The 27,991-nt window shown below is 36.9% G+C and overlaps 1 long non-coding RNA gene across 1 annotated transcript; it reads right to left on the bottom strand.

Moving 5' to 3' along the window:
- Positions 1-37: 37 nt before the first annotated feature.
- LOC144302458 (uncharacterized) lies at positions 38-27,893 on the bottom strand. Its single transcript, XR_013369357.1, has 5 exons — positions 27,757-27,893; positions 12,575-12,734; positions 9,217-9,300; positions 835-892; positions 38-214 (listed from the first exon to the last, which is right to left on the bottom strand). It is a non-coding gene; the product is annotated as an uncharacterized LOC144302458 (long non-coding RNA).
- Positions 27,894-27,991: the final 98 nt, after the last annotated feature.

Raw genomic sequence — 27,991 nt, 5'->3', positions numbered from 1 at the left:
GAGAAAAAAAAAAACACACAAAACAAAAAGACAACGCTTTTTAGTTATATGAGATTTTGATTGGTTTTCAAGGACACTTGTAGATTAAGAACAATCAAAACAGAATAGGCATAAGCTTGAGTCAGAAAGATATTTCTCTTGATATCGCTCACATGTGGATGGCAATGATTCTCTGACAGACACCGTTTTCTAAAATGTAGTCACCCGAACACATCTGAATAACACAAAAGAGAAAGGAACATTTTGATGTGTTGAGGAAAGTTGTTTTGACAAATGTCAACGCCTGGGTCTTGCTGGCTGAGGCCTGTTGTTAACTTCCCAAGACTGCATGCATGCTATAGCTTATGCCACTCTGTCAGGGGAAATTGGACATACCCAACACAATTTCATTTCCATTTCTCTACAACATTACAAGCTTCCTTGGCAGCAAAATCACATATTCTTATCACAAAAATAAATGAGAGAAAAGAAGACATACATTCCTGTCAAGTTATGTCAAGACATATTTGGTATGTATTTCACTTTGCTATCACTGACAGCAAAGATGTCACGTATTCTTAACACAAAGTAAAGAAGTATTTTCCTTTTTTTCCCCCTGCTAGGCATCAATTTCATTTTATTCACTTACAAGCACCAGTGACAGGAAGGTGTCTTTTTAAAACAAAGCTTTTTAAAAAAGGCAAGAAAAAAAAAAGTTTTTGTGTTTTGCTGGATTTCTGAATGGACATATTGTACATGAATTTAATTTGACAATATCATAACAACCACAATAATAGTTATCTATCACCACTTTATTTTCCATTTTCACAGCACACATTCATTGTTCTGATTTACCTCTTTCCATGCATGTGATGAGATCTGGATTAAAATGAGTCATGAAGATGTTCATTTTCTGTTAAAGTGCCAATGGAATAAGAAGGAAAAAAAAGGAAAGAAGAAAGAAGGAAGGAAGGAGAGAAGAAAGAGAAATCAATTAGTTCACTCAAAAAGTGAGATGGGTTCTTAACACTAGATAAAACAAAAATCTTAAAAGACCTAAATGTAATATACTAGAGAAAGTTAACATTGAATTGTCATCTGGACAGTTCATATTGAGTGATTACCTTTTACTTCATTACGTTCTACTTAATTATGATATTTTGATAAACATGTATTAGGGTTTAATTCAGTGGAAGAATGCCTGCTTTAGCTACCTTCCTGGAAATGAGTGAAGCTCTTGCTTCTGAGAGTTGACACCCAGACCACCCTCACTGGGCCAACACCACTCAGGAAAGGTGGGGGTTTCCCCAGCCAGATTGCTCTGTCTTCCGGAGATTTCCCGGGAACAGTTGGCTTATTGCTGTTTGAATGACACAGTACTCCTTTAACTTATAAATCCATAGAATTTAAGTGAAGTGTTTTAGAGACTATTTCATCAAACAACCTAATTTTACAGCTTAAAAATGAAAACCTAAAGCGGCTGAGATCAAACAGACAGTTTGTAATCAAAGTTAAACTTAGAGGAATTCACATATTGAATTAGTAATGAAGAACCATTGAGATTTCTATGGAGGAAAGAATATGATAAATATGATGGGTGTACACCATTGTGTTTTAGATATTTAAATTTCATAGTCGAGAAAAGTTCTGAGAATCCATAGATCCCCAGATGTGCACACACATACGCACAAACAAAATGGGAAGGACCAAATATAATGTAAGTTTTCTACATGATAGTTACTGAATGCATACTAAAATTTCATATAAAAGATTTTTAATACAAAAAAAATTATAAAATTATAAAGTTTCTCCATGACTGAAATTTAAATTACTCTCTGGAGATTCTGATTCCACAAGTCTATGTTGAGACCAGGTTTGGGGGGACTACTGATTTATTCCACTCTATCCTCCAAAGCAGGAAGCTTTCCCTTAATCTCTGAGAGACAATGGCACAGCCTCTGCTGGATGCCTGTTCCACTTGGGGCCCTTCCTCCTTGAAAAAGATTCAAAAAATCTGTGTCTGAAAAGACCTAGAGGTTTGGTGTCCAAAGATGGGCATCACAGGCTCAGCTCATTTTCTCACATATGAAAAAGGATTATAATAAGAAATTCCCATACCACAGGACTGTCATGAAGATTAAATGGGAGTATAAATGTGAAAATTTCCTTGTAATCTGTAAAACATTCTACAAATATTAGATACTGTTAATAGTATCCAGGAGCTAGCATTTGATTTACCAATTCTCTCAAGGGTTAAATTAATACAAAATAATGTCCTCCTCCCCCCAACATACACATACACACCATACATTAGTGCAAAATTTCTCAAAGCAGAACAGGCTACACCAGAGATATTTTGTCCCGGAAGGGACCCAAGGTTTGTCTGTCTGTTTGTTCATTTGTTTTGTGCTTTCTTCATTTTAACATTAACTGAATACCAAAGGGGCACCTTGGAATCATACAGTTATTTCTTCTAATCCTCATCAAGAAAAAAATACAATTGCTCTCCTTCTCCTGACTGGTGTTTATATTGGAGAATTACAAAGCACTCCATTTTTATGAACACCAAAAGCACAAATGAATTCAAGGCATTCCTCATTAGCACCCTGCAGCATTAGGCTGTGAATCTAACCTGTGTCAGAGATGGAAAGACACATTTCACTTCTAGATTCAGCTCCCCTATTCTACAGATGAGAAAGCAGAGACTTACTCACTGAAGAATGACTTACTCAACGTAACACACATCTCTCAGGCCTATGTTCTTTCTGAAATGTCACAGCCATGAGGGACTTATCCTGTTGCTCCTATCCTACCTGTGCATACTCTTTAACATGTACAAACAACACAGACCATGATCACATATCCATGTATCAAACATATGAAGACAGCAAGGTGATACATGATAATCCTGCCTCTCTTCCTCCCTCGTACCTCTCCAGGGACCCAGTACATTCATTCATTGGTTCCTTCTTTTGTTGTTTCTCCTACTGATGCTTTCATTCAACAATCAAGTGATCCTCAAATATTTGGTGAACATCTATGTGCAAAGGCAAAGTAGGAAATAGAAAAAGCAAAGGCAGTGTGGAAGGGGACGCTTTTATATGTGGAAAACAAACCATCAACAGAAGTATAAAGGTCTGGTGCAAAATGCAAGAGTTAGAACAAGACAATCCATTTCAGTAATCCAAAGAATGATATAGATGAACAGAGAGTAAATTAAAGCAGCTCAAAAAAGAAAAGGTTAGTGAGAAATAAATATCCATTAAAAGCAAAAACAACAACAACAACAAAAAAAAAAAAAACAGCAAAACCAGTTAATCAAGGGCTCAGTAAAATTGGAGTTCCAAGATACCAGGCTCTGGTCTGTCTTATGCACTAGTGTAGCGTCAGTGCCTAGGAAATGAGTTGCATGCAGTGGGTGCTCAACACCTATGTGTGACCGAATGGTATAGGTGTAAGAGGTCCAGTCGCAGAAGCTACGCCCTCAGTGTCTAATCCAGGGATAGGAATTTTAATTCACAGTTAAGTTGATCTCAGATGCCGTACTTGTTGAATGTTTAACCGAGTATTGGGTCTTTTCATCATGGTTTTGGGGAAATGACAGAATTTGAAGAGTGATTCTTTCATTCCTGAAGAATGAAAATACACCATTTTTCAATGTTTCAATATTCTTTTTAAATTTTTTAAATATTTATTTATTTATTTTCAAGAGAGAGAGAGCAAATGAGTGCAGGGAAGGGGCAGAGGGTGAGAGAGTCTTAAGCAAACTGCATGCTGAGCTTGGAGCCCTACATGGGGCTTCATGCAGGGATGGATGCAGGGCTGGATCCCAAGACCCTGAAATAATGACCTGAGCCAAAACGAAGAGCCAGTCACTTAACTGACTGCATCACCCAAGCGTCCCTCAATGTTTCAATATTCTTTTTTTTTTAAGATTGATTCATTTTAGAGGGGGTTGAAGGGCAGAGGGAGAGGGACAGAGAAAGTCCCCAAGCAGACTCCCCACTGGCATGGAACCCAAGTCAGGGCCCATCCCAGGACACCAAGATAATGACCTGAGATGAAACCAAGAGTCGTCATTCAACTGACTGAGCCACTCAGGTGCCCCTCAATATTTCAATATTCTTAAATAATTTTAATGTTCTGGGAAAAACGAACCATTAAAATATACATAAGAACATATTTAAAAGGGTGCACCTTTTTTTCCTTTTACCTCAGATTCCATCTAATATGGCTTGGCATGGTACTGCCCTTTATTCAAAATTTTGATATTTTTTCATCATGAATTTTTTGCATTAATTTTGATTTTAAAAAATATTGCATTAGGATAGTATTTATCTCAATTACAAGTTCACATTCCATACTGCCTTAAATTCTGTGCCAGGAGCTAGTATCTCACTTGCCTTAAGCTAATCCTAGCCTAAAGAGCAAGGCCTTCCATGCTGCTTCCCTGACACCTTGCCTGGGCTTCTATACCTCAGGGTCAGGTAATCTACTGAAGAAGAACTTGAAGACAGAAGCTAGATAGAGAACCACTAGACAGATCCTAAGAAGTTAAGGAAAACTCATACTTTTAACAATCAAATTGAATTTCAAATGCGCGACAGTACATCCTAAAGGTGTTTATTAGTGTGAATTATTCTAATGCAGGGTCACTTTGTTTTTTATGTTTTTAAATGCTGTTTTTTCTCAAAACAAGTCATACATCTACCTTCTTGCCCAGTGCAACTATTTGTTACCTTCATACCTTTTCCACTAGTTAATATGAGAGAAGACAGGGTAAGAGTAAGAGACAGGAGAGACTGGTATGAGATAGGCATTCAGCTATCTCATGAAGATGAAGAAGGGGAACAAGTGGGAAGTACAATCTGTGAATAGACTCAGAAATCAGAAACTCTGGGGGTGCCTGGGTGGCCCAGTCGGTTAAGAATATGACTCTTAGAAAAAAGAAAAAAAGAATCTGACTCTTGATTTCAGCTCAGGTTATGATCTTGGTTATAAGATGCAGCCCCACATCACACTCCAAGTTCAGTGCAGAGTCTGCTTGTCCCTCTCCCTCTGCTCCTCTCCCTGCTCGTGCTCTCTCTCTCTCTCTCAAATAAATAAATAAATAAATAAATAAATAAATAAATAAAATCTTAAGGAAAAAAAAAGAAATCAGAAACTCTGACTGAAAAATGGTTTGAGAGTAGGAGGTCTGGGACTAGGAGGGGAAAGTGTTTGGAACTCATGATTCAGAACTGGTTGTCAATCTTCCCATCGTAGACTTAAGTGGAATTTGTTATGGGCAGAAATAATTCATTCCTGGGGATCCCTGGGTGGCGCAGCAGTTTAGCGCCTGCCTTTGGCCCAGGGCGTGATCCTGGAGTCCCGGGATCGAGTCCCGCATTGGGCTCCCTGCATGGAGTCGGCTTCTCCCTCTGCCTGTGTCTCTGCCTCTCTCTCTGTGTCTCTCATGAATAAATAAATAAAAGTCTTTAAAAAAAAACAATATATAAAATAAAAAAAAAGAAATAATTCATTCCTTTTAAAGGTCTAAAACACTATAACTGTGCAAGATAATTTTATTGTGTTTTTAAACCAAATATAAAAATCCTACATGCACATGGTTTATAAAGTTAGAAAACATTACAATAGGGAAGGAAAATAACCCATAATCTTATCACCGGAAGATAATCACTATTAATATTTTATTACTTTCTTTATATTCTTATTACTAAATATATTTAATATCACACTTCATTTGTGGTTCTGTATGCTTTTGTATTTAATAGTAGATCTTGGGCATTTTCCTCACATCTTTAAAATTATTAATGTATATCATTTCTTTTTTAAAAGTTTTATATATTTATTTGAGAGAGAGAGAGAGAATGCAAACAGGGGGAGCAGAAGAGGGAGAAGGAGAAGCAGGCTCTCCACTGAGCAGGGAGTCCCACACGGGGCTCCATCTCAGGACCTGGGATCATGACCTGAGCCCAAGACAGATGCTTAACTGACTCGGCCACCCAGGCGCCCCTAATGTGTGTCATTTCTAATAACTGCATAATATTCCAGTGTATGGTTTTAACAGATCCCCTGTTATGGAACAGGCATTTAGTTTTCAATTCCTGCCCATTAAAAAATTCTGTAATAAATATCTTTGTGCATAATTCATTGGCTTAATTTTTGTCTATTGGTGTAGGCCAGATTTCTAAAAGTGGAAATAACGTTTTTATTTTTGAAGACGATAGGAATTTTTAGCTCTGTTTCAATTTAAGTTTGACTTAAACACTATTTCACACTTCATTATATATGCTCTCTACTAGTCTCTATGCTGATTTAGTGTCTATGAGAAATACCAAGGTTATAATAATTGGGAAAATGTATCGGTGAAAATGCTAAGAGCAGATGTTTCAATCAGAAGTTTTTCTGGTGAAATCAAATGCTATATTTGTTTTCTTTTGAATAAGATTCTTTGGGCTATTAAGGGTTGGCTTGTTTTTCCTAATGCTTTATTTATCTTTTTACATTATGCCCATGAAAACAAATAAGATTAGTGGAAATATAGCCCCCCTTTGTATTTCAACTCCTCAGATATTCGTGGGTCCAAATCAGGGTTGGTGGTCTTGATCAGCTGCATTTAAAGAAATGACTATATTTCTTGTTCTTCTCAATCTTAGCTAGTCTGGTATTTTTCAAAAAATGATTAAGTAGACTAATTTCTAAGTATGTCCTCAAGCTGCTGGTTCTTGCTTTCATAGTTGGCTACCCCAGGGCTCCGTGAGCCACCTCTTGGTGGCCCCACACACTGGCTGGTCGCCAGGGCCTTCCCTTGGGTTTCTGTACAAGTCACCCTGGGACCAGATCCCTTAGGCTCATGAGAAGCAGAGATGGACAGAAAAGATGTTTTTCAAGAGCCATCCAGTGGCCAATTCGTTTAATGTAGTTGTTGTAGTTGAACCAATTTAATTATTGGTTCCATGACCCTCTTACCTCCCTTGCACCTGAAAATAATCAAGGCTAATCTTGTTTTCCATACTTACTTTGGGTCACACACTATGCTAATATCTTTATAAAACATCATCTATTAAATCCTCAAAGTGATTTTATGAAGTAGGTACTATTATTTCCATTTAACAGATAGGAAACTGAGGCCAAAAGTTCCCAGAGCTCAGACTCTAGTGTGCTGTGCAGTCAACACTCACACTCACTTTTACTCTCGGAATAGGCAGTATGTGTTACATGCCTGGTAACAAATTGAACTGACCCAATGAAGGAAAGAGATAAAAAGTTCCTCACTTAGTCTTTGGGGTGGAGGAGTGGGGAAGAGGCAGAGCGAAAACCAGTGTCAAAGTGGGACTTGTCTCATCTCCTTCCTGAGTCTCTCCTACCACTTAGAAATTTCTCTGCCTGTCTCTCCATCCCCGACTCCAAAGCTTAGTGACCTCTTTCTGACTCAATTGCTCAAGTGCTCCTCTTTGACAACCTAATGCCTGCAACCCTTGCCCAGTACCTCACACTCTAACAATCCCCTTGGAGATTGAATGTGATGCTTCCTCTTTCGCCTCCTCAGAACTCCCTTCTCCCAAGACTAGCCTGCTCAGCTCAGGGTTCGCAAAGGGCCTACTAGTGCTGGGATGTACTACACATAACTGCTGCCCCAGCCTTTAATCATATCCAAGATTAAACTCCTTCAGGGAAGCAGCCTGTGGTTGTAGAAGCTCCAGATCAGAGCACTGAAAGCCGGTTGCTTGTCCTCCATTTCCATGGACTCAGCAGACAGTTTTTGAGTGCTTCCTATGGACCTGGGGATTGCCTAGACAAAGAAAGAATGCCAACATAAGAAACCTGGGTCCCTGTCCTCAAGTAACTCCAATGGGGAGCCATGAAAATTTGATCAAGTAAACTAACTGGAATCTCAATTCTTTCATCTGTAGAAGGGTAACTAATAATATTTTCATGTTTTTTCCACATGTTCACTCAGATTGGTGGTATCCTCCTGTCCCATCTCTACCTCTGAAGGGGTTCTATCTCTCAGCTGCTAGAAGATTGCTATAAAAACAACACTAATGGTGCCACTTTCTTGGTTATGACCTTCAACAGAACTTTATCTACATTATGGTAATACTCTTACTTATTAGCCTGCCCTGTAAGACCTTGACACCTGCCTGCCCATCCTGCTTCAGCTCTCTCCATCCCAACTTGCCTCTGCATACAATCAGGTCAACTATTCCATGTTGTTTTGTCTCCTCTCCCTGAAACCTTTTCTGATTCCAAAGGCCACTCCTTTGGGTTCCCTCAATGTCCTGTGCTTATGTGTATCTATACTTCTCACTCCTTTAGTCTCCTCCACTTGACCATGACCTTTCGAGGACAGAAACTGTCCCTAACACAGTGTCTAGCTCATAGCAGGTGCTTAATAAATGCTTGTTGAATGAAAGGAGAAGGGAAAACCCCAAATGGCTCTTAGGCTGTATGGAGTGGTTATATTTCAGCAGCTTGATCTTCCCAATGCTGCTTAAATAATCACACAACAGAACTATTGCTTGGTTATGTACAATCCCCATGGTGGAGGCAAGTAAATACCTCCAGGTATCTTGCTGCTCCATGGGATGCTTGAATCCTATGATTGCCCACACTTCTCAAACGAACATTCATTCTAGCACTAGAGATCTCCTGGGTTACTGTGGCTCAGATTATCATTTTAAAAGTATGGATAATTCCATGAGATAGAGCCATGAATGACCCATCTAAAAATGACTCAGTACCTAAAACCTTTGCTATCTTGGCACCAGCATACAGGGCAGACAGCCAACACAGCAGGACAATAGGCCAGGACAATAGGTAACTCAAGACAAAGAAGTAGGGAGGATTTTTTTGGGAATTGGGTTGTGATACAGGGGACTTCAGAGAGTCCCAAAGTTGTGTCTAGTTCTAGTTTCTTTTTGTCAGCCAACTCCAGAAATACAGTCTTCATCACCATTCTCGTAGTCCCTTCACTTCTACCCTGCCCAGCTGATTCTCCTGGGACGCCTTGGCCCAGATCTCTTCTTAATTGGCTAATTCCCAAGAAAAGGCCTTGATCAGAAAACCAGCTCACAAAACCATCTCTGGTTCTAGTCCCACTCTGGTTGATCCCACGAGCCTGTAAAATTTTTCTTTTTTCTTTTTTTTAAAATTTTTCTATGATAGGAGATAGGAGTTGGATTCCTCTGTGAAAAAACTCATGGCTGCCCTCTATCCCACCAGGTCACTCACTAAAGCCATAGCCAAGAATCTTTTGACTTCATAACCTACGAGTCATGAACCATGAGAGCCTCTTAGCATGAGCATCTGCTTCATCTGTAAAAAGAAATAGAGATAGCCATTTAAAATAGGCTCTTCTTTAAATCTTGGATCTAATTTTAGAAGTTCTATTTTTTCTTCCACTTATATACTCTATTTCTCTCTCTGTCCTGCTCCCTCACACATGCGTGCACGTGCGTGCACGCACACACACACACACACACACACACAAGTACCTTGATTGTTACATCTTTGTTCATGCTGGTCTAACTGCAAGGGTTTACTTAGACCCAATTTGTCCTTCTAAGTCAACTTAAACATATTTCTTCCATGCTCTTTCAGCACACTCCTCCCCCAATACTCATTCTTAACACTCACTGCACTGTTTTCAAATGGTGTATTAATGTGTCTTTCTCCAGTCTAGGTCCCAAGCATCTTAGAGAACGGGTCATACTGTATTTGGCTCTGCCTCAGTATCTGGCTCATAATAGACACTCAGTAAATACTGGCTGAGCCCAACAATTCCATGGAGCTTTTTCTGACCATGGCAGCTAGTGTCAATTCCTCCCTTCGTTCAGCTCCCATTGCATGTATTAATCAGGACTGTGCAGTTTGTGCCTAAATTATTATTAAGTTGCTTCATACTCTGTAAGTGCTGCTCTTGCAGTTAGATTCTCAAGGCTGGAGATCACGTCATACATTCCTTCTGTCATCCCCTCAGTGCCTAGAAGTGCTAGATGGAGAGTGGCACAAAAAGCAGTTGAGTTGTTTGCTTCCTTAGAAAGGAAGGGTTAGCCACATACTGGTCATGAACCACAACAGAACAGAGGGGCTTAAAGAATTATGTGGCCTCTGATTTTCCCAGAAGTGGTACTGTCCTCATCAACTATGATGGGTTTCAGTTTTTGCAATAAGTTCGCATTTTCTGAGGACCTTCTATGAGCGAGGCATTTTAGGGAACATGTTACATACATTAAGCTACTGGATTTTCATGAAAACACTGTAGGGCGGGAATCTTTGTCCCCATTTTACACATGAGGAAATTGAAATTGTAGCATTTAGTGACTTGAGCAACGCCATCCAGTAGGTAGAGAAGATCCAAGAGTCAACTTCAGTTCTATGAGACCTTACAGCTTGTACTTGTTTCAGGCAATAGAGTTTAGCCTGGCCAAGCACTCTCTGGTTCATCTTTTCTATTGTTCCTCAATCATGGCAAAGATCTTACCGTATGTGTCTCCTCTCTGGCCCAGAGAACTCAAAAGAGGCCATGTTGGTGTCGGTTTTCCAGGGTGACTGAATTTCTCTTGGTGAGCCTGGATGTCCAGTTTGTCTTGGGGCCATGGAAAGCTTAGAGACTCCTAAAACAATCTGGTTTACCCAGAGTCCAAGAGGTTGGGAGTGACCTAGGGCCAGCAAGGAGGCCCCCAAGGGTCAGTGCTAATTGGAGCAGATGCCCCAGAGGTACATAGCCCAGACTGTTCCCAAGGAGTTCAGCTGGAACCAGATTGCCTCAGGAATGTGAGTGAGGCAAACAACTGCTTGATTGTTTGAGCCCCTACACTTGGTACAGGGTGCAGCTTCCAAGCTAAATGTAGGCCAACAGGATTTCTGAAAACTGTTTGCAAAGCTGAACGCAACACTTCCTTCATTTGCATTTAAAAAATAAACTCAGCCTTGAAATGGGCATTAGCCAAGCCCTTCCTGAAAATTGAGAGTGTAATGGTATAGCTCTCTGTTCCCCAACTGTTCCTCTCCCCAGTTTGCTTGTAAGCAGAGGTTTTTTTGTTTGTTTGTTTTATAAGTCTCTCTTTCCATTAAAATCTAGCTCAAGACCTTGAACAATGAACTGCAGCCTTTTTTCTTCTGAGGTGAAACTGTCTTCACTGAAGGACTTGTAGGTAGTACTAGAACTTCTCTGCAGCGTTATTTTTAAACTTTCATCTCGGATGGCCTGCATCTTAAGCACAGGTTCATAATATCCCCAATCCATAATGATCGTCATTCGTAAATTAAGCCTAGGACAGCACCTCAACATCCCTTTTGCTATCATAGTGGGGAGGCTCATTGTCAATCAGAAATGGTCAACAGTTTCTCCTGGCTAGCCCATCTGCTACTGCCTTCTCGTCCCCACGTCACAGGTACATGTGGTCAAGTGAGAGTATCATGCAACATTTACTGGTTTTGAAGAAAGTGGTTGCTCCATTATTTGCCTTCTGTAGCCCTTGCGTTTGATACAGTCTAAAAAGTAAGAATGTGAGAATAATAAAATACAAACTTGAAAATTTTCATTTTCTTTTTCAACCCAATCATAATATTCTCATTTTTTCCAAAATCAAACTCTGTAAAAATACCAGAACATGACACCCTGGATCTCATGGACTTTATCGCAGGGATAAATATATCTGTATGCAGTGAGTTGATACATATGAATTATGGTTCCTAGATGAGTTTTGAAGACGAACTTGATCTTTTTTTTTTTTTTCTCCTCCTGGACTTTATCTATGCCACTTCCTTAGGCATCAAAGATGACACCACTGAGTTGATTGTTCTCTGTGGGCAGGTGTGGCTGAAATGGACAATACTAATCAACACATGGTCAGTGCACTTATAAATTTTATGATAGGGACAGTTTTCAGAAACCTGTTCTTTTTCCCCTCCAAATTTAAAACATGTTCCTTTTCTCTAAAGCTAACATTTATCATCCCATAAGATGGAGTTTTCAAAGGAAGCATTAGATAGAGACATTGCGTAGATATTCTTGCCTCAGATGAGTAAATAATTATCATATTTAACTGATTTCAGTACAGTTTTGGGTAGTGCTCGCATATTTGTTTGGTGGTATTATTTATAAAAACTATGATTCTGTTGGAATAACCGGTTGGGGGAGAGGAAGACCTATCTGGAAAAGTTTGAATTGTTTTCTGTGTCTTTAATCAAATTAGTTATAAATGATATGCCATGTCACATGATGTGTGAGATTTTGCTGTCAGAAACACACACACACACACACACACACATAATGCTTTGTGGTTGAATTCACTCAGGCTTCATTTTAAATCATGTAGGTCTCTGAGCCATTTCCACCAAAATGTGGTAAAATGCAGAAGTTGGCAATTCAATTTTATTCAGCCTTTCAAGAAGGAAGGCCCAGATAAGCTTTGCTTGTTCATGTCAGTGATAATATTCATCAGTGAGGCCTAAATCTAATTCTGTAGGCTTGCTACTGCTTTGTTGTACTGTCATTTCTGAACCTCAATCTCTTCTCTCTCTCTCTCCCTCTCTCCCTCTCTTTTTTAATCACAGCAAAAAGTTTCTTAAGGGCTTAACTTACAGCCAAGTGCCAGCTCCCCCATTTAATTTGTCCTGCTTCCCCACAGCACTTGTACTTTATGTTCAGGCAGAGGTGAGGTCAGTTCTCAGGGCCCGGCTCTCTGGACACCCTCAATGATGACCTCATTAGAGTCACAGATGTTTGCTGCACTTCGGGAGATCTGGAAAAAACAGAGCAGTAAACTAGGCCAGCTTGCAGTAAGGCTGTTACCCACAATTCAAGATAAAATGCTGGATAGTTCCCACTAGGTTCTGGTCGGCTAGGAAACAGCAACTTATTAATCTTGTGTCAGAGAGCCAGCTGCAGCCGTGGCAGCCACCATATTTTACCACCAACTCCATGTCTGGACAGCCATTGTCTTTTTTTTATGAAAAAACTCTACAAATCAGCTGCGTTCTCTCTCTCCCTGTCCTTCTCCGTTCCCCCTTTAACTTAGCAAAGCCCCTGCTTGTCCTCCTTGGAGAAATGGCCCTCCAGCCCTGAGAGAGTTCGGGTGCGTCGTCAATCCTGTGGTTGGTTTACTAATTCAGAGAGACTGCTTACTTTCCAACTTTAATGATATTCCCTCAGCATATCACTTTGGTTGCCTGGCGACCGGATTTGAGCTAGGCCTCTCATTTGATTCCCACACATCAGACCCTGAAAAGCACTTTTTTTTTCCCCGTCCCTCAGCTTTTGATTCTTTCTCCTCTGAAACCCTTCCCCCTGCGGTGTCAGTATGGGTGGGCAGAGCGGTGGTAGAAGGAGGGCAAGGGTGAGGGGCGGCCTATAGCGCACTGGTCACACATCAAGGCCTCCAAACAAAGCCTCCAGGAACCCTTCCTGACGAACACAAATTCCCCTCAGAAAAAGCAAATTTGGCTTTCCCTTCCTAGTATGGGTGTCATTTTAAGACTTTCCTCAGATACTTTATTAAATCTGATGCTTTTCATTGTTTTTCACGCCGCCTCTCACAAAAGACTTCCTCTTATCAACAAGTTGCCATAGGGGTAAGCAAACAGATTGCGAAGAACGGAAATAATCGCATAAACACGGGCCTCTTAGCCATGTCCTCACAGGTTTTGATATTATAAGGTACATGATAGCGTAAGAATTGTCTCTCTTCATTTACTGTAGCGCACTGCTCTTCCCATGATGGAGAAATGTTTTATGCTAAAATCCGCACGCTAACATCCAAAGCGTTCCTGCAAAAGAAGATGGGGAATTTGTCCCTTTTGGTCTTTTTCAAGGAAAATAGAGATGCTTCCATCCATTGTCTGAAAAGGCTCAAGTGAAAAAAATTGCAATGATCACATGTATGGGTGTTTTATGGGTGAGGTGACTAAAAAAAGGAAGACTGTAAAAGCAAAATTCATATGATGTGCCATTTGAGTTTTGCCATGATATCATTTCAATTATTTGAGTGAAATTGTATATGTTGCGATCATTTCCTCAAAAGAGCACAGTAACAAAAACTAGTTGGAGTGCTTAATGAGTTACTTCGTTTTACTGGCTAAGAGTTAGTGCATAACCATAGCGACCCACACGGATTTCAAGTATCTATGTATATGGTTTATGAAAGTATATAAATACATGTCTATACACGTAGACATGTATTTGTAGATTCCTCTTGAAATATTAAAATTTCCACATGTGTGTCTTTTTTTGATGATCAGTCTATTGTAAAATGTAGTTCAAATATCCTTGTTAGAGTTTATTTTCTCACAGATCCCTGAAGGATTTGCTCATGTAACTCTCATTCTCGTGTGCAAATCCCCTGTGTATTGATGGGAGAATGGACTTCTGATTCCACACTAGAAATGAAAGTAGGATTCTTAACCTTTACTCTCTTGTTGTTGAACTTATATAAAGCTAACAAAAGTTCTTTACCCTTCCCTCAGCAATGATTAAAAATGTGTACAAAGTTACTATTTTTCCAGTGACAGTTTTTGGATTCCTCCCCATATACTCACACCTCCCTCCATTTCCTACACTTACAGGATCTACTACCTGCTATGGTATTACTTACTCTGTTATTAGGTGATTGAGGCAGATGGCTACATACTGTATACTTGTACACGTGAAAAAAGAATGTTTTTAGATTAGTGTCTAAGCTTCATTTCTCTTCTGTTCAAAGTTGTAATTAATACATTATTTGCATTTTAGCTGCGCAGATGGGCAAAACAGATATCTATTTATAAATTCCATTGATTCAGTTATTCTAATATTTGGTAGTATTATATTTCATATATGCCAAGAACATTCTGATTTTTGTTTATTCAATAGCTACTGGAATATGGATATTGAACGAATACCACATAAAATATTTTGATGGTAAGAGCTAATAAAACAAGATAAGCAGGCTCCTTTAAATTTTGTTTTTTCCTTCTGTATTGAAAGATTGCTAGATCAGAACATGATGATAAAATTCAATATAAAGATATATTCGACATAAAAATTCAGTATAACCACCCTAATGCCAGCATCTCATATTTGGGCTGTGTTTAAGGAGGTAGAGGGTCAAGTGGAAAAGAAAATCTAATTGGTTGCTGAGGGTGGAGGAATGTTTGGATACTCAAGGAAGGGTGAGTGTGATGACTGGACTAGCTTAGATAACTGTGAGGAGTATCTCAAATATCCTTAAAAAAAAAAAAAAAAAAAAAAAAAGCTAAAACTCCCAATAGAGAGTTGACCTGAGCTTCTGTGACTTTTCATCAATAAAATATTTAAAATATTAGAAAATCAATGTCTTGGTCTTTCCTTAATTAAATGTAAAGGACAATTGTTATTCTGTTTGCTCTTCCCTCTACTTCCTCATGCTAATTGAATCTGAACTAAAAATTGTAAAAAACAAGAACACCTTAAGAAAGGATTTCCTTAAAATATTTTCAATCTTGCAAATATCAAGTTTCTAAAAATCCTGTGATGGAAACCTGATCATTTCTAGTTCCTTTTCAGAGAGTAGACCACTGGCTAGGCATTTATTTTTGGATGCTTGCCTAAATCGTTTTGTCTGTAATTCCCACCACTGCTAGCAACTCACCTAGGCTGCAGAACTGCCCTCTCATTCTAGAGACCCTTGTACATACGAAAGGAACAGAGATCATGAATAGAGAATGGATGTTGTTTCACTCTTTTTCTCTGTAAGAGACAAAACAAAATCACATCTGAGTTTGGAAAAATAAAGGCTTATGGATCTTGTTAACAAATGGATAGCCATTAGAAATTTAGAATTATTTTACTGTTAGTTATTTCATGGTGACAAGGTATGCATTTATGTAAGATGAAAGAACAGGGAGAAATAAAATATCTTGGACTTATGATTACTGACCCAAATGAGTGCTTCGTTTGTTAAGAACTAATGATGACATATTAATATTATCATCAGCATATACACATAACATTGTTGCATTAAAAATAGTGAACATGTCACACTCGCAAGTGGCACCTGCCTCTTATTTGTACACTACTCTTGTAAACAATGCCTATAAATGATGAGATGTATAATTAGGAAAAGAACAGGGAAATGGAGAAACCTGGAGATGTGTCCTTAACCTTGTCATAGCAACCTGAGCCTCAGTTTCCTTGGCTGGGAAGCCAGGGAACTATCATAGAAAAACTTCAAATAATCCTTACTATTTTCCTTTTGCTGTGTGGTTCTGTGGTCTCTATGAGGAAGGTCTTTCATAATGATAGTTCACATTGATATGTCACAGAGAGGAAAAGAAGGTTCATGAGCTTGTGTGTATGTTTAAGAACCACAGGAATATCTCAGCCTTTCTAACATGATGCCACACAAATGGGTCTATATGGTGAATATCTGCATAATCAGTTTTTAAAATAAAAGTTCATGAGAGAAGAAAAGGAAATAGAAAAAAAAGAAAACACCACCCAATGTAGACTCCCAGAAGAAACCGGAAACCCCTCAATTTACTTCTCTTTGTGCATCTAAAGCTTTGAAAAGTCCAAACAGACTTCTTTTTGAACATTTCTAGCAGATCTCACTGTTCCTGTTGTTGCATGCACTGCGTTTAAATTCTCAGCACAGATGAACACAGCCCAGCGGAAGTTCTAATCCTCAAAAAGTAGACAAATAACAGGGAAACTCCAACGGCCCCTTAATACAGCTGAGCTCTCAGGCCTCCCCGGGATGCGGGATTCTGAGTGGTGCTGGAGTTGGGGTTGCTATTTTGTTTGTCCCCATGAGCCCCACCTCAGCGTGCCGATGCACTGATGTAAGAATTCTAAATGAGCTTGCTCAGAAGGGCCCAGATTAGCCGGGTTGCTAGGATCTCACCATTCCAACCCCCTTTTCCACTTCAGTGGACTGAGCTTTTGACACTATGAAAAGCACCATTTAAAATTAATTAAAGCTTCTTATTTGGTACCAAATCTCATCACTGCCGACTACATTTAATATGTTTTATGTGTGGCTCTAAGTCCCTGTAGCATCATGTGTTGTATGATCCTGCAATGAAGCAGCTGCAAGTTAGAAAACACAGAAGCAACCCAAATTTAGCTCTTTGGTTTTTTATATGGTGTGTTAAACTGCAAAGCTAGTCTTCCAGTCTCCTGGGTCATGCAAATTTCATTGAATGAGAGAATGGTGTGCCGTCTGGACTTGAAGGCAGGAAACCTGAGTTCTAGTCCTGCTCAGTCACTAATCTGTTACGATGATGGGCAAGACATAGTTCCTTTCAAAACTTCAGTCTCCTCATCTGTAAAAGAAAGGGGCTGGTCTACAATCTCCGACCTGGCACTCAGTGTGAATGTTTTCGGATTCTGAATGTAGGAGGCAGGACTGTGTTACAGGTTAGTTTGGCAAATTTTGGAGTCAAACCAATCTGGGCTTAAATCTCAGTTTAATAACTTTCCATTACAACACTGAACAAGTGACCTAATCTCCCAAACCCCCGGTTTCATCATCCGTAAGATGGAGTCAATAATTATATCTCCCTTCAAGACATTTTGTCATCTATATAGGTCACAAGTTATTTCAAGTCTATTAGCTTCAAATGACTTATGAATATTTTTCTCCAAAAGTCAGAGACCAACTTGTCCATCTCATTATTTTTTTTTTCAAAAAAAATAACCAGTGTCAATTAGACTCAATAATAATAGTAACAATAATGTCTCTTTAAGGCGCAGGAAAGTCTTATGGGCAGACAAAGGGTAGAAAAACCTTAAAAAAAAAGAACTATGACAAAAATAATACATGTAATTTGCTTGACTAAACCCAGTCTGAGTTTTATCTGTCTCCAGGCATCTTGATTTTTTTTTATGATGTCATTTTTAATACAGTTTGTTCCCATTGCCAAATTATATAATGTATTTGTTTGGGCTATTGCAATCCTCTCTCAATCTTCTATGCACTTTGATTTAACAGGAGGGAAAAAAAGTAAAATCTGAGAAGAATAGAATAATGATTATCATGAATTGTATACCAGAAGATTTGTATATGTAGGAGACAAAGTCTTTTTTTTTATTGATTGGTGATTCACATAAGAAATATATGCTTGTATAGAACGAATCTCAATGTATAAGTAATCCAGTACCTGAATATCTCTTAAAGATTTAGCAAAATAAGCCACATTTGTTATTCATGAAGAAAAAAAAAACACGACATTTTAACAAATAGGGAGTTTCTTAAAACACCATTGTATTTTCATATTTTTATATTTTTATATTGCTTACACTCTGAAATACAGTTTTAGAAGCATCACAATAAAAACTCCACAGTGGAAGAATAATAGATTGACATACACGGTAAGTGGTGAGTAGCCTTCCATTTACCTGATGTAGCAGCTAAAAACACACGGTGATCACTCTATTATTAACGCTTTAGGCAAAGTCAGGAATCATTCCATGTTTTCAACAAGTGGTTAATTTAAACTGGAAAATTCTTTGGTTAAAGTATTTTGTTGAACTGTCCTGGATGAAAATGCTCTGTGGAGTTTTTCACCTAACTGCAGCTTTCATTTTTAGATATTGATTGGAAAGTTTATCAGATTTATGTTAGGTTCTTAATTCTAAAAATTTTGTCAAGTTACTACCTCTGCCTCTCAGTTTGCTCCTCTATAAAATGGGAAACATAATAATGTAATATAATAATGATGATGATAACTATCTTGTGAGGTGGTTGTGGTATGGAAATTCATGTAGCATATTTGCAGTATCTGCTATATACGCAGTGCCAGCCATATATGCAGGTCTTTAGTAAATGGTGTCTCCCATCCTTGCTATTATGGCTGGGCATTCACATGGTTTAAACATTATTGTGCATTATCACAAGGTTGATCATTGTGCATTATCCGGTTGATGCGGACCATCCCCACCAACATTATGTATAGTTTGGTTTACTAGGAAGTCATAACAAAGCTCTGAGAAACATATGATTATTTCAAAAAGCACTAGAATGCTTTTCTCAGTGTGGGAGTCCTACCAACATAAGGTATTTTCTTGGAGGAGCAAATAAAACTTTCCATGCATAGAACCAGCCTTAACATTTAATAGCCAGCATACAGCTACTTTCAAAAGAAAGCCCTACTGTTCTGGATCTTTTGTTTCCTGGGTATGACTGAGAATCCCTGTGTATGACTGAGATCAACAGCCAGATATCCAGCAACTGGCAGATCAATTACTATTTCTTTCTAATGTTGCTGTTTGCAACTTAGCAAAATACTAGTATGTTTGCATGGTCCTCTACTTAGGTAAAACCATGAATTAATTGATCAAAGAACCAAATAGAAGTGAGGAGGGAAAAGATATACAGTTACTAGGTACACTTTAAAAAAGAAAATAAATGTAAGTGTTTATTCCCTCTGGCAGATGATAACAGAATATTCATTCAATTTATATTTTAGTTGTGTATGTTTCTTTGTATCTTTTTTCTCCCCAACGTTTATCACAAAAATATTTTATGAACTTCAACTTGACTATTAAATGTTTTCAATAACAAAAAGATATATTGTGTTTCTTAATGTATTGCTCTAATAATACAAACTAGTAGTGGTGAAAGACAACTGTGGACAAGAAATTTGAAAAAAAAATTAAAGTATGCCTCCAAATAGAACATTTTGTTGCTAAATACTCCTTTCATTAAAATTATTACAAATAAGTGTGCTTCTAAAAATATATACACATATGCATATGCAGAAGTCTTGACATATCATTCAACATTTATTATTTTTGCGATAATGTAAAAGATAACATTGATACTAATTGCTTTTTTCCTCCTATTTGGTGGTTAAAATGTTAACCACCAGAAAGGAATTACTGAAATTCTGTTATCAAGCATGCCATAAGCAAACTTTTCTGGTTTTGCTCTGAGAATCTCTAATAATATAAAACAGATAATTAATCTTTGGACCTGTAACTTTAGAAGAAAGGTGGTTTTACTTCTCATAAGTGTGGTAAGAATGAAGTAGACTCACTAATACCTTCTCATAGTTAGTAAAAGAAAAATGATCTTTCAAATACTTTCAACCCAGAGTCAATATGTCACTAACAAAGGGATCCAAGATCCATATAACTTGTACTGAATTAGATACAAATGAATAAAGTTTTTATAAATCAAAATACAACAAAGCAGTCCATTTGCACATCAACTTTCCAAATTAATGTTACTAGTAAAGGATACCTGAATCAAAGTGGTAAAACTATCCTCCTACCAGGATTACACATATTCAAACAGTGATATTAAAATTAAGAATTATCTATTATAATTGTAGTCAAATAATTGCCCATAGAGAGTCCAAAATTAAATGCTGGGTTAGTTTGATATATAACTGATGAATTTATTATTTCTCAGGTGATGTTTCTGTGTTTGCCACTCACATGATCAATATGTCCCCTTTTGTTAAGCTCCACTTTGAACACAGATTTGCCTCAAATAAATCTTTAAAGAGAAATGCAGTGAAAGAACACATTTTCCTTCCCTGTCAGAATAGAATCAACAAAGAAATAATCCTTTGTTGCAGGTTAAAAAAAAAAAAATTCTCCCTACTCTTGTCCCTTCTACCCCAAAGTGTAGAAACCCCTGCTTCTCTTGTTTTCCTAAACAACTCTTTTAAAAACATCAATCCCCCTGTAGGCTTTAGGAAGTTTGCTGATCCTATCAGTTTAGGAGCAACTACATTCACAGGAAGGCCTGGTACCCAGGATCATTGTCTCCTCTCTGAAAGCTGGATGAAGACATCAGATTCTCTGCCTGTCATTGGTGTATGACTGATCTTAAATAACTGGATACTAAAAACTGATAGGTCCGTACATATTTCACCTTTAAGTTGCTAAAAATAATTTCTACCATGTGCCAGTTGCCTCTTCAAATGCTGGCTCAAATATCAGAGTACCTATGGATTAAATTAAAGTTTTCTGGTCATTGAGAGAAGATCAATCCCTAATTTTGAATTCAATATCCAAATTCTGAACATCCTCAGCTCAAAGAATGAGATTGCAGCTCAATTTGACATAGTTGAAAGAGTATCAGTGATTTCACATTTACAGGTTGTTGAAATGCTTCAGATTTGAAAAGAGATTTATTTCCTGTGTAAAGGGGTGAAAACTTCATTAGCCATCAAAAAAAAAAAAAAAAAAAAAAGATACTCCCCGCTTTGTCGTTTTGGAAGGAGGAAGGAAAGAAGGATATTGCAATGACTATATCAGATCTTAAGCTTTGGGAGCTTTTCACCTGTGCCAGGTGAGGAAGAGAGAGGGAAATTCCCTTATTTGGCCAGAAGAATGAATACTAGGTTCTGCTGGTTAATTAGGCAATTAGTATAAATAGCTGGTATGGTCCAAACAGCTCCAGGGGAAAAGTTCTTAGAGCCAAGATAAGCGAGGTATGTTTTCCCTGACTTCATAAAGGTACTAGAAGAGGACTAAAGAAAAAATCAGATCTTCATAATTTTGTGTACTTGATCTCAAGCAGTATGAACAATAAGCAAATAAATTAGTATATTTTAATCCATTAAGGTAATGTAAGAAAGGGCAAAGAAGAACACATCTATTTAAAAAAAACAAAAAACAAAAAACAAAAAACAAAAAACAGAATCTTTCCTCTGAAGTGAACCCCGCACTACTGAGCTTAAAGACCCCGGTGCCTCATTCATCCTCCTGACCTAACCCCTCTGACCTCTTAGAAACCTAATACATTTCCTATTTCATTCATACACCCCGGAAGACTCTTCTTTATATGGTATGTAGTATTTCCTTACTTTACTACCAATCAGAAAGTCACTATACTCTAATGCGCATAGAATGAGTTGTGTCTCTTGTTTCAGTATGGATGGAACTTGATATCAAAATTAAAACACAAAACAGAGGTAAATTTTTACAAGCCAGGTAATGTCAAGTGAATATAGGGGAAAACAGTTTTCCAAATGTAAAGAGTGATACCAATTAGGGAATTATTTCAATTCAATTGTTTTCTCTAAGTGTCTATTTTCACTAGGAAATAAAATGGACTTTTTGTAGATTATGCTTTATTTTGGAAGTGCAACAATATAAGAACTAAATACTTAAATAAAAATAATACAGAAAAAAACTCTATCTTTCATCCATGATATATGCATTCTAAATTCTTTGCAGGAATTCTAAATTATATGGCAGACCTGATTTTCTTTGAGTAACTAAGTCACAATAAATGGTTTGGGGTATCAATTTCTTAAATGTGCTTGATTTGCTAAGAAAGGAATCATTAAACCAAATATTAACCAGCTTACCATCATATATGGAGGATAGAGAGTAGGTTATATTTTTCAAATTCACCATTTCAAACACCCCCTTCTCTACCCCACAATCCAGTCCTCAGTATAGAGGAGGAAGAAAGAAGGAGCTCTACTTAACTCAAGTTAATTCTGTTTAATTCCACATATTTTATCAAAATGTTTAATTTAGAGGTAATAATTTAGCTTAAAGATAGCTGTTGAGACAAACTAGATGTGTTAAAGAAGTTGATACCAAAAATGTTGAGTGTCAGTGAAACTTAGCTGAAAGCCAGTAGGATTGGACATCTAATGGCGATTAAGTATGCTATAAATTTAAATCTTTGAAATAGTTGTTGAGATTTATTCAGGCAGACAAACAAAGATAACAAAAGTCTTTTGTGTGTTTGTCAGTCATTTCCACTCCTCTGTTGTTGTGGTGTCAAATAATGTCAGTTATTTAAGGGCAATTACTGTAATTTTAAATTCTCAACAAATTAAACTATAAAGACTAAAAGTCCAAGAAGGACCCTACTCATTTTTCTACCACATTTTCCATCTTCCATTTTTAAAGGTAAGTTTTAATTGTTTGAATGTTTAGAGAGGAAAAAAAAAACACCAACAATTTTTTTGTCTATTGGTATTTTTTTTCTACCCATGTTTGGATGTTTCTTTTTCACTGAGTTACATTTTACACAATTTTTCCAATGGCACTACGCTTTTTTTGGTTGAGTAAGTGGAATGATGTTTAATTAAACTTCATTCACTTTTTTAAAATATTGAAGTAGCTATATTTTTAGTCCTCTCATATTTCATATATACAATTTAATAAACTTAGGTTAGGGTCTAGGAAAAAATTGTACAAGGAAGCAAAATAGATCTTGAGATGAGTGAGAAAAATACGCATTTAAATTGTGTTTGATAATAGAACGTTCTACCAATAAAAAAATCTTGAAAATGAAATGTAAGCATAATTAATTTGAATGGGATCATTAAAGTAGTTTCATAAAATAATTTAAAGTGAAGGAGGAGAATAATTACCTCCCATCATCTTTAAGCTATGTTGACAAAGTTTAAATGTTACATAATTTAAGAGGAAGGATTCAATACATTTTATATTTCATGAGATCTTTTTTTAAGATTTAGAGCAGCATCTAGGATTTCTTTGCAGTAATAAAGACAATGATCCATTATGTTCTTCTATTACTAATTATTCTGTAAAGATTGTCTGTTCCAAAAGATAATTAGAAAGGGTGAAATTTAATTCCATTAAACAGAACTCAGCTGGGACATAATGAAATTTTGCTGTGAAGTTGAAGACTTTGAAGCCAAATAAAAAGCTTTTACATAGATAGAGCAAATGAGATTGTAAAACTCGCACCTTATTCATGCAGAGTATATTTAAGACATAGTAGGATAGGATTATGTTTACTCATGATAAGTTTCAAGTGTTCAGTTAGCACAAACATTCATAAAATCTATTCCTTCACTTTGAGAATTTTAGTGATGGACAAAGGTACTTTTAGATTTTAGGTTTGTTCATTTATTCAATAATAATATTTTGCATATCTTCTTTATACCTGACTCCAGACAAGATACAAAGAGTACCAAGATTAATAGGGAAATAGTGGTTGTTCTGAAGAAGCCCACTGTCTAGTCCTTCTCTGATGACATATCGAGTCTATTTCATTTAGCAATAACATTTAAAGAGTCTACAGTAAAGACTTGAGCTTAACAGAGTTTTATTAAGCTCTTACTTTGGATGGCTGAAAGGTTTGCACAAGGTGGAGCAGACTCAGTGCTTGTTCTCAGAGAATATATCATCCAGAAGAGGCAGTCACCTGGACTTGTAAGTGCAACAGAATTCTAATAGACTTACAAAGATCTTTATTCCCTTGCTAAACCCTTTTCTATCACCAATTTACTCACCCTTGCATCATGCTCACTATGTTCTCCTTAGCTCTTAAATATATCTTTCCTCTGGACTTGAAACATGTTGGTAAGTACTGCATTGATTGTGTTCACTTCTGTTTCCTTCATACCAAGTATGTGTCTAGCATGTAATACATGCTCAATTAGTACTAAAAGATAAAGATGACCACAGGATATTGATGATACCTAGCCCTCACAGCAAAAGCAATGACCACACTAGCCCATGAGTAGGTGAAAATAGAGCTCCAAACAATTTTATTTTTCAAAAAGCATGGAATTGGTGAGAGAAGAAATAGGATTTCAAATCAGGTCTAGATAGCTCCACAGACCTGTTCTTTCCAAATACTGGAAGAGTTGTGCCACTACACGGGACTCTAGGCAATTGAGAAGGTGAAGCCAGTAGTGTTGTTCTGTGTTGTGCTTTAAAATAATAGAATATTTCTTTTAGTTCTATGTGGAGCAGAGTGAAGCAGAGTAGAGGAGGAGCCCCACTAGGAGTGGCATTGACAAAAGAAAATGGACCTACAAAGAAAACTAGAAAATTCATGAATATGTGGACACTAAACAACATGCTACTGAACAACCAAGGGGTCAAAGAAAAAATTAAAAGAAAAATCAATAAGAAAAATCAGTAATTACCTTGAGACAAATAAAAATGAAATTGAAACATACGAAAATTTGGGGGATGCAGCAAGAGCACATCTAAAAGGCAATTTCATAGTTATAAATGCCTACCTCAAAAAACAAGAAAAACTTGAACCAAAAATTGTAACTCTACACCTGAAGAAACTAGAAAGAGAACGAAGACCAAAGTTAGTAGAAAGTAGAAAATAACAAAGATTAAAACAGAAATAAATGATATAGAGACCAAAAAGATAGTAGAAAAGATCAGTGAAACTAAAAACTGATTCTTTGAAAAGATAAACAAAATTGACAAATCTTTAGCTAGATTCATCAAAAGAAAGAGAGGACTCAAGTAAATAAAATTAGAAATGAAAGGGAAATTGCAATTATCATCACAGAAATCCAAAGGATCATAATAGACTAGTATCAACAATTAGACACTAACCAATTTGAAAACTTAAAATAAATGGATATATTCTTAGAAACATACAACCTACCAAGACTGAATCATGATGAAATAAATAATCTGAGCAGACTAATTTCTAGTAAGGAGATTGAATCAGTAATCAAAAATCTCCCAACAAATGAAAGTCCAAGACCAACAGCTTCACTAGTGAATTCTACCAAACATTGGAAGAAAAATTAATACCATTTCTTCTCAAACTTCCAAAAAGTATAAGAGAAAAAAAAAAGTATAAGAGAGAATTCTTTCAAATGCATCTTATAAAGCCAGCATTATCCTGATAAAAACAGACACGGATGTCACCGGAAGAGAAAATTACAGGCCAATATCCCTCATGAATGAACTTAGATGCAAAAATCTTCAAAAAAAATTAACAGACTAAATTCAACAATATTTTAGAAGATTATACACCATGATTGGAGTGGGATTTATTCTAGGGATGCAAGAATTGTTCAACATCCACAAATGAGTCGATGTGATATATACCACATTAACAAGATGAAAGGTAAGAATTATATGACCATCTCAATAGATACAGAAAAACATTTGGCAAAATGTGCCATGTATTTATGATAAAGTCTCATCAAAGAAGGTATAGAGAGGCCATATCTCAACATAATAAAGGCCATAAACGTCAAGTACATTGCTAACACTGTACTCAATGGTAAAAAGCTGAAAACTTTTTCTCTAAGGTTAGGAGCAAAACAAGGCTGCCTATTCTTGCCACTTTTATTAAACATAGTTTTGGAAGTCTTAGCCAGAAGAGTTAGGCAAAAAAAGGGGGGGGGGGAGGCATCCAGTTTAGAAAGGAAACAGTCAAACTGTCACTATTTGCAAATGACATATTATATTTTGAAAACCCTAAAGACTCATAAAAAAATTGTTGGAACTAATAAACAAATTCAGTGAAATTGCAAGATACAAAATGTATATGCAAAGATCAGTGCATTTCGATACACTAACAAAGAACTATCAGAAAGAGCAACTAAGAAAACAATTCCATTTGCAATGGCATAAAGCCTAATAAAATACCTGGGAACAAATTTAACCAAGTAGGTGAAAACCACTGTATGTTGAAAACTACAAGGCATTAATGAAATAAATTGAAGAGGACACAAACAAATGGGAAAGTATTCTGTGTTCATGGATTAGAAGAATTTACATTGTTAAAATGTCTATACTACCCAAAGCAATATAAAAATTCAAATGTAATCCCTTCAAAATTCCAATGGTGGCATTTTTCACAGAAACCAAACAAAAAAATCCTAAAATTTGTATGGAATCATAAAAGACTAAATAGCCAAAGCAATCTCGAGAAAGAACAGAGCTGAAAGCATCACACTTCCTAATTTCAAACTATTTTACAAAGCTGTAGCAATTAAAACAGCAGAGTATTGGCACTTAAAACAGTCATGTTGATCAATGGTAGAATAGAGAGCCCAGAAATAAACCTGTGTATATATAATCAATTAATTTATGACAAAGAGTCAAGAATTACAATGGGGAAAGGACATTCTCTTCAATAAATGATATTGGGAAAATTGGACAACCGCATGCAAAATGATGAAATGGACCACTGTCTTACACCATACACAAAAAATTAAAGTGGATTAAAGACTCAAATGTAAGACTTGGAATCATAAAATTCCTAGAAGAAAACAAAGGTAGTAAGATCCTTCACATAAGTCGTGGCAATAAGTTTTTTTGTATCTGACACCAAAAGCAAAAACAACAAAAGCAGAAACAAACAAGTGGGAATACATCAAACTAAAAAGCTTCTCCCCAGTCATGGAAGCCATCAGCAAATGAAAAGGCAACCTATTGAATGGGAGTAAATATTTTTAAATTATATATCTGATAAGAGGTTAGTATCCAAAATATAGTAAGAACTTGTACAATTCAATAGTAAACAAAAAAACAAACAATCCAATTAAAAATGAGCAGAAGATCTGAGTAGGCATTTTTTTCAAAGAAAACATACAAATGGCTAATAGACATGTGAAGAGAAAAGATGCGTAACATCACTAAGCACCAGGAAAAGGCAAATCAAAACCATCATGAGATATCACCTCACACTTGTCAGAACAGGTATTATCGAAAAGACTGAATATAACAAGTATTGTGAAGGATTTGGAGAAAAGGGAACCTTATACACTGTTGATGGGAATATAAACTTTCCACTATGGAAAACAGTACAAGGTTCCTCCAAAAGTTACAAATAGAGGAACGCCTGGGTGGCACAGTTGGTTAAGCATCTGACTCTTGGTTTCAGTTCAGGTAGTGACCTCAGGGTTGTGAGATCAAGCCCCGTATCACTCTCTGTGCTCAGCATAGAGTCTGCTTGAGTTTATCTTGCCCTCCCCCTCTACCCTTGCCCCCTGATTTCTCTATAAATAAATTATATATATATATATATATATATTTTTTTTTTTTAATGAGAACTATTACATGATCCAGCAATTCTACTTCTAGGTATTTACCTGGAGAAAATGAAAACACGAACTTGAAAAGATATGCACCCCCATGTTCATTGCAGCATTATTTACAGGAGCCAAGAGAGGGAAGCAACTTAAATGTCTATTGATGGATGAATGGATAAAGAAATTGTGAACAATGAAATATTACTCAGCCATAAAGATGAATGACATCTTGCCATTTGTGACAACATAGATGGAACTCAAGGGCATCATACTAAGTGAACTAAGTCTAACAGAG

The sequence above is a fragment of the Canis aureus genome, chromosome 31 (assembly GCF_053574225.1).
Source record: "Canis aureus isolate CA01 chromosome 31, VMU_Caureus_v.1.0, whole genome shotgun sequence".
NCBI lineage: Eukaryota > Metazoa > Chordata > Mammalia > Carnivora > Canidae > Canis > Canis aureus.
This window is presented reverse-complemented; position numbering and strand designations above follow the sequence as displayed.